This window comes from Maniola jurtina, chromosome 25 (assembly GCF_905333055.1).
Source record: "Maniola jurtina chromosome 25, ilManJurt1.1, whole genome shotgun sequence".
NCBI lineage: Eukaryota > Metazoa > Arthropoda > Insecta > Lepidoptera > Nymphalidae > Maniola > Maniola jurtina.
In genome coordinates, this window is record NC_060053.1 from 2,085,902 (window position 1) to 2,096,940 (window position 11,039).

General features: G+C 38.7%; 1 long non-coding RNA gene across 1 annotated transcript; it reads left to right on the top strand.

Annotated features, from left to right (window-relative positions):
• The first annotated feature begins 726 nt into the window (after positions 1–726).
• Positions 727–6,372, top strand: LOC123877976. The gene is made up of 6 exons (XR_006798715.1): positions 727–958; positions 1,311–1,488; positions 2,026–2,200; positions 3,403–3,601; positions 5,332–5,507; positions 6,295–6,372. It is a non-coding gene; the product is annotated as an uncharacterized LOC123877976 (long non-coding RNA).
• Positions 6,373–11,039: the final 4,667 nt, after the last annotated feature.

Below are 11,039 nucleotides of genomic sequence, written 5' to 3' on the forward strand. Positions count from 1 at the left end.
GAGTAAGCTAACGCCCGGAAAAAGTTAAAACGACAGTTCAAATAGTTCATTTCACTAAACAAATCTAGTGACCGGTGGCTTAAAAACACATAGAATTGCGTTTTATTACACAAATGGATCGAGTTTATTTTTGTCATCTGTCTGTAAATGCATAAGTCAAAGTGATGTCAAATGTCAATGTCAACAATATACAGTGCGACAAGATGGCGACAAGGATCTTTTGACAAACAAGAAAAGAAGAATCGGAACCGGAACTAACACCGCCATCTTGTGAAGTGTCACGCTTTGCCCTTGTGTGTGGTGTTGCTAAGTAAAAAATCTGAAACTCACTGTTTTTTTAAATGTAAAGAGCCATTCCTTTACATTAACATCACGATATACTGTTAATAGATACACCATAAAATGTGTCTACATCTTGTAACTATATTTATCATAACGTAAATATAGTATTTGAGCAGGAACACATGACCGGTTGTAAGTCCATGGCATATCAATGGTTTTTATTATTCTCTCTCGCTTTAGAAACTGGGATGGCTTTCCTAATTTCTCATTCAGTCAAAATTAGATAAAAGTTACTAGGTTTTCAACATTGATATTTTCATAATATTCTCTAAAATTAAGGAGATTTTATTTGCTGGCAGCCTTTGTTCTACAACTACGCCCCCCCCCCCCCTGTCAATGTCATTCAACTTTCAAGTGCCATAAGATCCTTGTCGTACTCTCCTACTCTATGGTCGTACTGTATATTTACGACTTTGGTAAAAAGCCTGCCTCTTGTGAAATTATCCCAATTTATAAGCTAGGTATTCGAAATTCCCATAGATATGTGAAATTCCTAGCTTACACCAACTCTCGTCCACCATTCTCGTGTCTCTTCAATTCCACACGTCATTTGCGAAGTTAATTCACATCCGTCTGTAAGCGGCTCCGCGCCTAACAAAATTGAATTGAATAGTAAGTTTTACCATAATTCATAACTTTCCTACAAAAATTAAATAAGAACAGCCCCAAATTTTATGTAAATAATGCATAGAATAATTATTTCGTTATTGTTTTATAGTCCTTGCTCTGTTCTCATGTTATTTATTTAGTTTAGCTTAGTTATTTTCCAGTATATTTCCAATAATAAATAAAAGATTTTGCATAATGACAATACACTAAATAAATTCCTTAAATTATGCAAGCTATGCTTGGCAGAATATGCGATTTTACCTAATATTTAAGACCAATGTATATTATACCATGTTCTACCAAATAAACATTTCTTATTCTTATTTTATTATCTTCATAACAACTGTCTCTTATTCCAGTGCCCAAAGCAAGGTTGGTATCGTACCAAGTGGAGGCTCTATCCTCCTGGAAGTGCGAGGGTGTATGATGGTAGGTGCCTAGGGCAGCCAGGGAGTTGAAGAATTTTGGGTAAATGTGGTGGCAAGTCTTAATAGCCTTGGAGATGGGGTCACCAAGTTGCCAAAATCTTGGAAAACGGTAAGCAGTTAGGCGTTTGATAAATGAAATTGACTAAAAACATATAAAACATTTTTTTTTATAACCATAAAGTACTGACAGCAGTCCTTTATTATGATTACAATCTAGTCGATGATTAAAGCTAATAAGTAATATTATGTTAACCTAAACTTATAAAAGTACCTACTTATATTATCTAAGAGTCTGTCCATTGACATACTTATATTTTAGTTTAATGTTAGTTATTATTTTAAGAGTTCTTGTGTGCATTAAATATATAAAACACTAGCTGATACCCGCGACTTCGTTCGCGTGGATGTAGGTTTTTAAAATTCCCGTGGGAACTCTATGATTTTCCGGGATAAAAAGTAGCCTATGTGCTAATCCAGGGTATAATTTATTTCCATTCTAAATTTCAGCCCAATCCATCCAGTAGTTTTTGCGTGAAGGAGTAACAAACATACACACACACACACACACACACACACATACAAACTTTCGCCTTTATAATATTAGTGTGATAATACAAATAAATTAAATTTTATAATATCTTTCCAGTATGGAGCGTACAAAAACACAAAGTGTGAAAGCGTGACTCTGTGTTACAACAGCATGCCCGTGGGATGATCGGAAGACCAGCCAAGAGAGCTCTGTCTGTAACAGAGGTCCGTATTTTACAGATACTTGGAGAGGTGTCATATGCAGGAAATCCACAGGAGCAGATACCTCTAATGTAAGTAATAAAAAAGCTCTGATAGCCCAGTTGTTAGAATGTCCAGCTCCTAATCGGAAGTTGGGGGTTCGATCCCGGCCACGCACCTCTAACTTTTCAGTTATGTGCGTTTTAAGCAATTAAATATCACTTGCTTTAACGGTGAAGGAAAACATCGTGAGGAAACCTGCATGCCTGAGAGTTCTCCATGTTCTCAAAGGTGTGTGAAGTCTACCAATACGCATTGGCAGACTATTGCATAAACCCTGAACTCTGAGAAGAGACCCGTGCTCAGTAGTGGGCCGGCAATGGGTTGGTCATGATGATGAAGAATGTAAGTAAAGTAGTAGTCTTTGAACATTGCATGTTACATACAACCTATGGATCGGAGACTTGGTCACTACCTAAGAATGCTCTGGGTCATTCAGTGGGTGATGGAGAGAGCTATGCTTGAAGTATGTGATTGAATAAAAAATGAAGAGATCGCTGACATAGCAAGACTGGCATGTGGATATCTCTTCAAGAGACCTCTGTCCACCAGTAGATGTCTATCGGTTGACAATGATGATGATGAATGTAAGTACAGTAGACCCCCCATAATCCAGCCCCTATCTAATCCCCCTGTAATCCGACATGTCTATTAATATTGAATTTACTAAGACATACATAATGAAGTATGATTTGTAAACAATTAGCAAGCTGAAGTGGCAGTGGGCAGGCCATGCCTGTCGTAAAGGCGATGACCGTTGGAGGCGGAAAGTCCTTTAGGCGAGACCGCGTTTAAGCAAGCGTAGTGTGGGACGCCCTCCAGCATGATGGACTGACGATATAAAGTGGCTGGATGAAAAAGGCTGTAGGAATGTATGGAAGTACCCCATAGGTTTTCTGAACAGACAGACAACAAAGTGATCCTATAAGGGTTCCGTTTTTCCTTTTGACGTATGGAACCCTAAAAAATCATAGAGATTATTTGAAAACAATTTTCATTACTATTTATATTAAACTATGTTATAGGGTTTGAAAAATACTAAATCACTAAATTAAACTACGAAATAAGGCAATTTATTTATTAATGCTACTGGCACTGAATTGTGTTTAGGTAGTATAACAATAACTTATAATGGTTACATAATATAATACATATATAAATGATGGTTACACTATATATTTCCATATATTAGTACCACTCATATAGAAATAATCTTAAATTTCAATTATTTCAGATCAAAGGCGTCCTTATGAATACCCACCTGTGTGGGCGTAGAGATATGAGGAACAGCGCCTCGAAATTGACTGACAATTGGCGCACCAACCAGGATACTTAGTGGACATCGCTGGACAGGGGCTGCAAACTGACAGCGAGCGGGCACGCCAACTAGGACGCTTATTGGTACTACCAATAAACAGTGCTATTATGGGCAGGTAAAGCTGACCTTATTCAGGGCTTACTGCCAGTCATTCTACACGTGCAGTCTGTGGACGGACTACAGGCAGCGGACCTACAGTGCCTTGCGTGTTCAGTATAACAATGTGCTGAGGGCGGTGTTGAGGAAGCCTCGACACTGTCGGCAATGTTTGCGGATGCTCGCGTGGATGATTTCTACCGCGTCCATGATGCGCAGGCTAATGAGTAGTACCAACAATCTTCTCAGCGCATTGGCCAGGAAACTGGATAGTCCTCTCTGCAGGTGCTGGGAGGGTGCGCACATACGCGCCAAGAGGCTCCCTCGGGCTTTCTAGTCATAGAATTAGTTGTTAAATAAGTATCTACTGAAATAGGTTTAGTGATGTTTGTCATACTAACACAATTGTGGGTCTAAGGCCTGAAATAAAAGTTTATTTATTTATGGTTATAGGTTGTTATGGCTATACTCCCATATTTAGTAGATGTAAGCCCGACTAGTTTCGAACCCATCCCACCTTTTTATTTTATGGTTATAATTTTTGGTTACAAAAATGGCAGCAGCAGCGGGGTCTTCTCCATCTGACCTATGTCAAGACGGGGGTACGGGCCTCGAGGCGGGGCCTCCTTGCCCGGGTGTGGCGCGGGGAAGAACACTTCCCCGGTAACGTCCTTTAAGCCGTTATCGGCTAAGGCCTGCCTTCTTGGCTTTGGGCCTCGAGGTCTCGGATGTGTGTTGGGTCCAGGGCCCCCGTACTGTGGGCGATGGACTCGCCATCGCGCACGGGGGTATTGTCAGGTCCAGTAATGCTTGCGTCGTCCTCGTCCGCGTCGTTACAAAAATGGGTTCACGAAAAAGTTAATTTACTAAATCACACATAGATGGCGCTTTTGTCATTAACTTGCAGTTTTGCACATAAAAATGTTAAAATATCTTGTACGATGGTACGGAACCCTTCATATGCGAGCCCAACTCGCACTTGACCGGTTTTCATCCCATCAGGGGTTCTTTTTCATAGCGACTCAGCTCGCTGCGCGTTACTTTTGGGAGAGGCGCAGCGAGCCGAGTCCATATAGTAGAGTAAATAAAGCCGTAAAATAGCCAATCTTAGGAAGTCCTCAGAAACAGCTCCGATTTTGATGTTTTTTTTTATACATTATTTGAAATTAGAAACGTTTTGAAGCGGGGAAATAATTTTTAGTATTTTTTATCCATATGTGCGATATTTATACACGAAGTCTAGAAAAACGCTATCTTCTCTTTGAGAAGTTGTAGAGGAGGTCAAATGCTACAAATGACCTCTGAACACTTATGGGCAAAAACCGCCCGTTTTTGAGTTATTGATCGTTTACAGAAAAGTACGTATTTGTTTCTTTTAAAATTCATTTAAAAAAAAGTAAGGCATATTGCCGACTTTTTATTTAATTTATAAGTACTAGACATCTCAATTACTAATTGTGAATACTAAAATAAAAATAATCTTTGTAGGTTCCCCGGTTAGGGCTCCAAGACTGTACCAGTTTCATAATTTCTATTGGGTTACTTTGCCAAAAATGTTTTTTTTTTTAAAGTTACAGAAAATTTTGGCCTAAAAATTATTTGCAAAGCTTCTACACATTCTCAGCTATCTAATGATGTACAAAACTTTAAAATAAATTGAAAATTAGCTAAAAAAAACGATAAAATAATAGCACAAGGAAGAAATTTCGTAACGTTTAAATTTTAAACACCTAAAATTTTAAATTTTAGGTGGCGATCTTGAGACGACGACGTCTCTTGACTCTTCACTCCACAGCGGCTGCAGGAGACAAAAAACTAGACTAAAGCCCGATTTCGTGCGTTCAGCGATATCAAGGCATATTTATATCGTCCTGGCGCATGCGCGGTTTCGTTGTCAGGCGGACCGGATTGGATTAGATTTTAAGGTGCATGAGACGGGCCTGCCTGAAATTCAAATTTAATTTGCATTTTCGCAATTTGTAAACTAATACGACAACGTAGGCTTATGGTATTTTAATTCCGACAATGGATCTCTCCATCCTATCCTCCATCCTATCATCTTCACAGGATTCCATAAAAAAAATTTACTTGAAAGTGTTCAGTTTAAGAAATTAGTCAAAACAAGTGTAAATTAAAAATTTTCAACACCCCCGACAAATCATTTTCAAATAAATAATTATGTATATCTAGGCAACGTCCATCTTGACAGCCCAGACATTTGTCAATTGACGCTTGAATATTATGAACCTAAGGGTTATCTAACCTTCTTTTCTACAAGAAAACTAGAAAATAGCTGATAACTTTTAAACGGCTGAACCAATTTTTTTGGATTATAGCTAAGAACACTCTCGATCAAGCCACCTTTCGAACAAAAAAAAGTAAATTAAAATCGGTTCATTCGTTTAGGCGCTACGATGCCACAGACAGATACACAGATACACACGTCAAACTTATAACACCCCTCTTTTTGGGTCGGGGGTTAATGACGAGTTTGACATGAGTTACTCACAAATTAATAGTCGATACTAGAATTAATTTCTTAAACTGGACCCTTTCAAGTAAAGATTTTTATATAAATCTGTGAGGATGATACTGCCCTTGTCGCAATTAAAATACCATAAGCCTACGTTGTCATATTATTGTAGTTTACAAATTGCGAAAAACCAAATTAAATTTGAATTTCGCGGGCAGGCCCATCGCTTCCACCTTCAGATTTGCTTTTTTGTATCTAGTTAATTTTGTAAAGTACTGAGTTTTTAATAAATTCCGTTCATTATTTGATATCCACAATCGCTAGTTTTCTTTAACACCATGCAACAACTCTTTCACGGTGAAGGAAAACATTGATTTCAAAGGTGTGTGAAGTAGAAACAGACTATAGCCTTCTCATTCTGAGTGAAGAACCGTGCTCCGTAGTGAGCCAGGTGAGATGATGATCGAAATTATATTTATTTTTTGCTTGCGCCTTATAATTTTAAATAGCCAAAGTATTATGGTGCAGAAGTGCTGTTCAATGTATGACAGGCGCTTTGAATTTTTTTCAACTAAATCTTCCTTGCCGATGCCCGCGACTTCGCCCGCGTGAATTTAGGTTTTACAAAATCCCGTGGGAACTCTGATTTTCCGGGATAAAAAGTAGCCTATGTGCTAATCCAGGATATTTTCTATCTCCATTCCCAGCCAAATCCGTCTAGTAGTTTTTGCGTGAAGGAGTACCAAGCATACATACACACACACATACCTACACACAAACTTTCGCCTTTATAATATTAGTGTGATTTAGTCAACATCTCAACTCTACCTAAGTATTACAATTCATGGGATGCAGTCCGTTGACAGACAGATGGACGAACAGCGAATGCTTAGTACCTAATAGGGTCCCGCTGGCACTCTTTAAATACGGAACCCTGAAACAGAAAAATATTAATATGATCTGTGCAATTTGCACCCCTACAAGGCGAGCGTGAAATTACAATGGTAGGTACATACCTCAGCTTCCGAACGCAATCTTACCACATGTTTAGTTTCTGAACGTTGCTAAATAATAAGTAATTTTCATTATGTTGGTATGTACCCCGCGGTGAAAATTGGCAATACGAGTGATTAACAGGGCTCTCTCCGTCACTTGCTTCCACTCGTTTCATACAATCGTAGTTCCAATTTCATTTGAATACTAAGCAACCAAAGTCCGTGAAATTTTGCAGACATATTCTAGAAACTAATATCTGTGTCTGTGGTGTTTTAGATTTTTCTAAAAATATGTAGTTTTAAAATTACAGGGGCTCAAAGGTTTGTATGTAAATTTTTAAGACCGCGTAACTTTGAAAGCGAATATTTTAACAGAAATCTGGAAAACCACAGACATAGATATTAGTTTCTAGAATATGTCTGCAAAATTTCATGAACTTTGGTTGCTTAATATTCAAATGAAATTGGACCTACGATTGTATGAAGCGAGTAGAAACGAGTGACGGAGAGAGCCCTCTTAACTACTAATCAATAGACTGGTGGCTCGTTGGAAAGCCTGGAGCACCCCAGAGACGTAAGCTCTCTTTGCGTGTTCTATATCGCCTTTATAATGGGGAGAGAGAAATTTTTTTTGATCTTATTCCACCCTCCTTTTTCTACAACCGCACCGCACGCCACCGCAAGCCTCACCACTTGGGTGCCTCGTGCACTTCGACCGCTCGTTGTGCTAGATCCTCTTTTTCATGCACATGCAAACTATGGAATTCCCTTCAGCGATGTTCCCATTAGATTGCAACATGGGGTTATCTAAGGGACGGACCAACAAATTCCTGAAAGGCCATTGGTGGTTCCTCTGGTACTGCAAATGTTTATGGGCGGCGATAATCACTCAACATCAGGTGACCCACCTGCTCGTAATTAGGTATACCTACTTAGGTACCTACTGACTATTTTTTATTTTTAAAAAATGAACCTACTTATCCATGAATCTACATAACAAAAAGTATAATCCTACTTACCTAGGTGTGTATTTTTGTATGATCACCGAGCACGGATACTTAGCTCCTCTCAGAATGAGAAAGCCATGTTTTATCAATCACGCAGGTCAAGAGTACCTATCTACTTATTAGCAGATTACAGACACCTTTGAAAACATAATACTTAGTACATAGTAAGTATAGAGAACTCTTATGCAAGTAACCTCACGATAGTTTTCTATGTAATCATTATTTGTTGCCCCTCCATATGAGTGAACTTCCTCACAAAATTCACACGTTGTATCCGGCCTCAAACCGGAACCGGAGATTCATCGGAAAAGCAAACAACGCCAGACTTCTTCCTCCCAATTTTTGTTCGCGAGCCCATTGTAAACGGGTCCTACGATTGCGGGGTGCTAAAGGTGGAACTCTCAGCGGCCTTCTAGAGGTCGTCCAAACTCGAGTAGGTACGTCTTGTATCCGGCCTCATACCGAAAGGAGATTCATTGGAAAAGCAAACAACGCCAGACTTCTTCCTCCCAATTTTTGTTCGCGAGCCCATTGTAAACGGGTCCTTCGATAGCGGGATGCTATATGTAGGTAGGTGGAACTCTTAGCGGCCTTCGGGGGGAAAAAATAAAAATCCCGGCTTCGTGGACACCATATTTCGCGGGAATTCCCGAGTCTCGGGTCGCGGAGCGGCTCAGCTAAGTCGCCCGCCATTAGAAAAATGAGAAACGAGACCAAGCGGCGACAATTAATTAAATGACCGCACGGATCAGACGAGAGGAGGCAAAGCCAATATGAAGAAGAAAGAAAATCTTATAGTTTTATTCATCTTGTGCATAAAGTAGGTAGGTAGGTACTTACCTACTTATCTAGGTACCTATAAAAACAAACGTAAAATGAGTGGTTAGTAGTACCTACTTACTTATGTAGTACTTAGGTACCTAATCCCCATACCGACGGCTTAGAGTGAAAACCTCGTAAGTGTAAAAGAAGTAACTTTTCAGGAGGAAGAAAAAACTGCGTGCTGTAAAATTTTCGTATAGCATCTATTATGTTTTATAAACACTAAATTATACACTATTATACAGCAACAGCAAGATAAACTCAAGTAAGCATTTTTTTTAAATATGAAACGAAACGTTCGTTCCAAGGTTTTCACGCCAAACTGACAGAAGCGAGTATTTACGAGTTTCTCATTTAATGTCATAGATGGCGTTACGAGTATCGAATGAACAAATTAGTCAGATCAGGATGTGCGTCGCGAGGTTTTCTTCCTAGAAACGCAATAAAATAAAGAGCAAAAATGCATTCCCGAGGTTTTCACTCTAAGACGACGATACCTACTTACTAGGTAATATTATTCCTACTTACCAACTTAGTATAAATTCGTGTGTCTGTCTGTCTATCTGCTGGCTTTTCACGACCCAACAGATTTACCAATCTTGATGGGTAAGTAGGTATAAGTAGGTACTAGGTAAGTACCTACTTACTTATACCTACCTAAGTATTAACAGAGTTAGCTTACATCCCAGGGAAAACATACTTAGGCTCTTTTTATCTCGGAAATCTAAGAGTTACCTATGGAGTTACCACGGGATTCTTGAAGGTCCATCCGTTTAACTGATTTAAGTACCTACTTACCTATAGGTACCTATATGTTTGGTAAGTACAGAGGTTGCATCCCGGAAATCGGCACTAGGCAACTTTTTACCCCGGAAAATCAAAGAGTTCTCACAGTTTTTAGGTTCTTAGGTATCCCAAAACACTCCTACCATTTTGTGATAAATGGAAAGAGAGGTGACGAGTGTCAGCAATAAGAAATACCTACTTAATATACCTACGACTTAAACCTACGCACTTAACTAGTCGGTACAAAACTAAGTAGTTATAGGTACCTAGGTACTCTCCTGGCTTAATCCTTTTGACCAAGTCTAGAAAGCTCTACACCAAACACTATCAAGTAATATCATAAAGTAATTGACATATCATAAAATTCAAATTCCGAACTACCGATAGTTAAACTGAATATCACGACCCTCGCCTCGCTTCGATATCATAAATCATAAATAACCCATTATTTATTGCCCGGTACAATTTCACCCACGTACCTACCTACTGTAACAACTTATTGTTTATTTTGTAACTACATAATAGAAATATGCACTGTCGTTCCGAATACGGCAGAAAAAATATATATCTTCGACTCATTTTCCTTTCCTTTAAATAAAACAAAAGAGTCTAGAGAGACACGTCGTTAAAACAATTGAGTTGGTGTCGATAAGTTGTGTCGCATCACTAATTTGGTTACATTCGATTTTCAAACTTCCCGCCGTTTTGGTTAAGGGTTACAGTCGAGGTGCGTTTTTATGTTGGTACGCCAGTTTGGAGCGCGGGAAACGAAAGTGGTTACATATTTATAAAATGGAATCGATTTTTAAATAAGCCAATGGTAAGCCGTCGTTGAAGAGGCGGGTTCGGAATTCGAATGCTCCTCCCCGCAATGCATGCCAGATGAACTGTCTCGTGGACCCGTGGTTTGTGATCATTCGCGCAGCGTCCGTAGACGTGAGCGGTTCAGCTGTAAGAAAAAAAACGAGGGTTTTAATTGTTTTTAAGAATGACAGACAGATTCGTTAATTAATGAGTTCGGTTTTCATGTATAAAAATTATATTAAATTTTTAATATGGTTTGAACTGTATTTTACGTAGCATTTGTATAAAAGTGTTTTTATTGACTATTTTCGTTTGTCCATCTATGGTGGTTACCTACATGTCGGTTATTTTCAATAAATAGGGTTGTCTAGACACGATTTTTATTTTCTTAATATTTTTTTACGCTTACATAAAAATAGTGTCCAATTTCATTTGTCTGCTTATTTGGGTTTTTCATTTCTCATTTGTATTATAAATTAACCATCCTATATCTAGATACATGTGGTAAATTTAAATATACCTACTTGCTTATAGAAAAAAAACCGGCCAATTGCGAGTCAGACTCGCGCA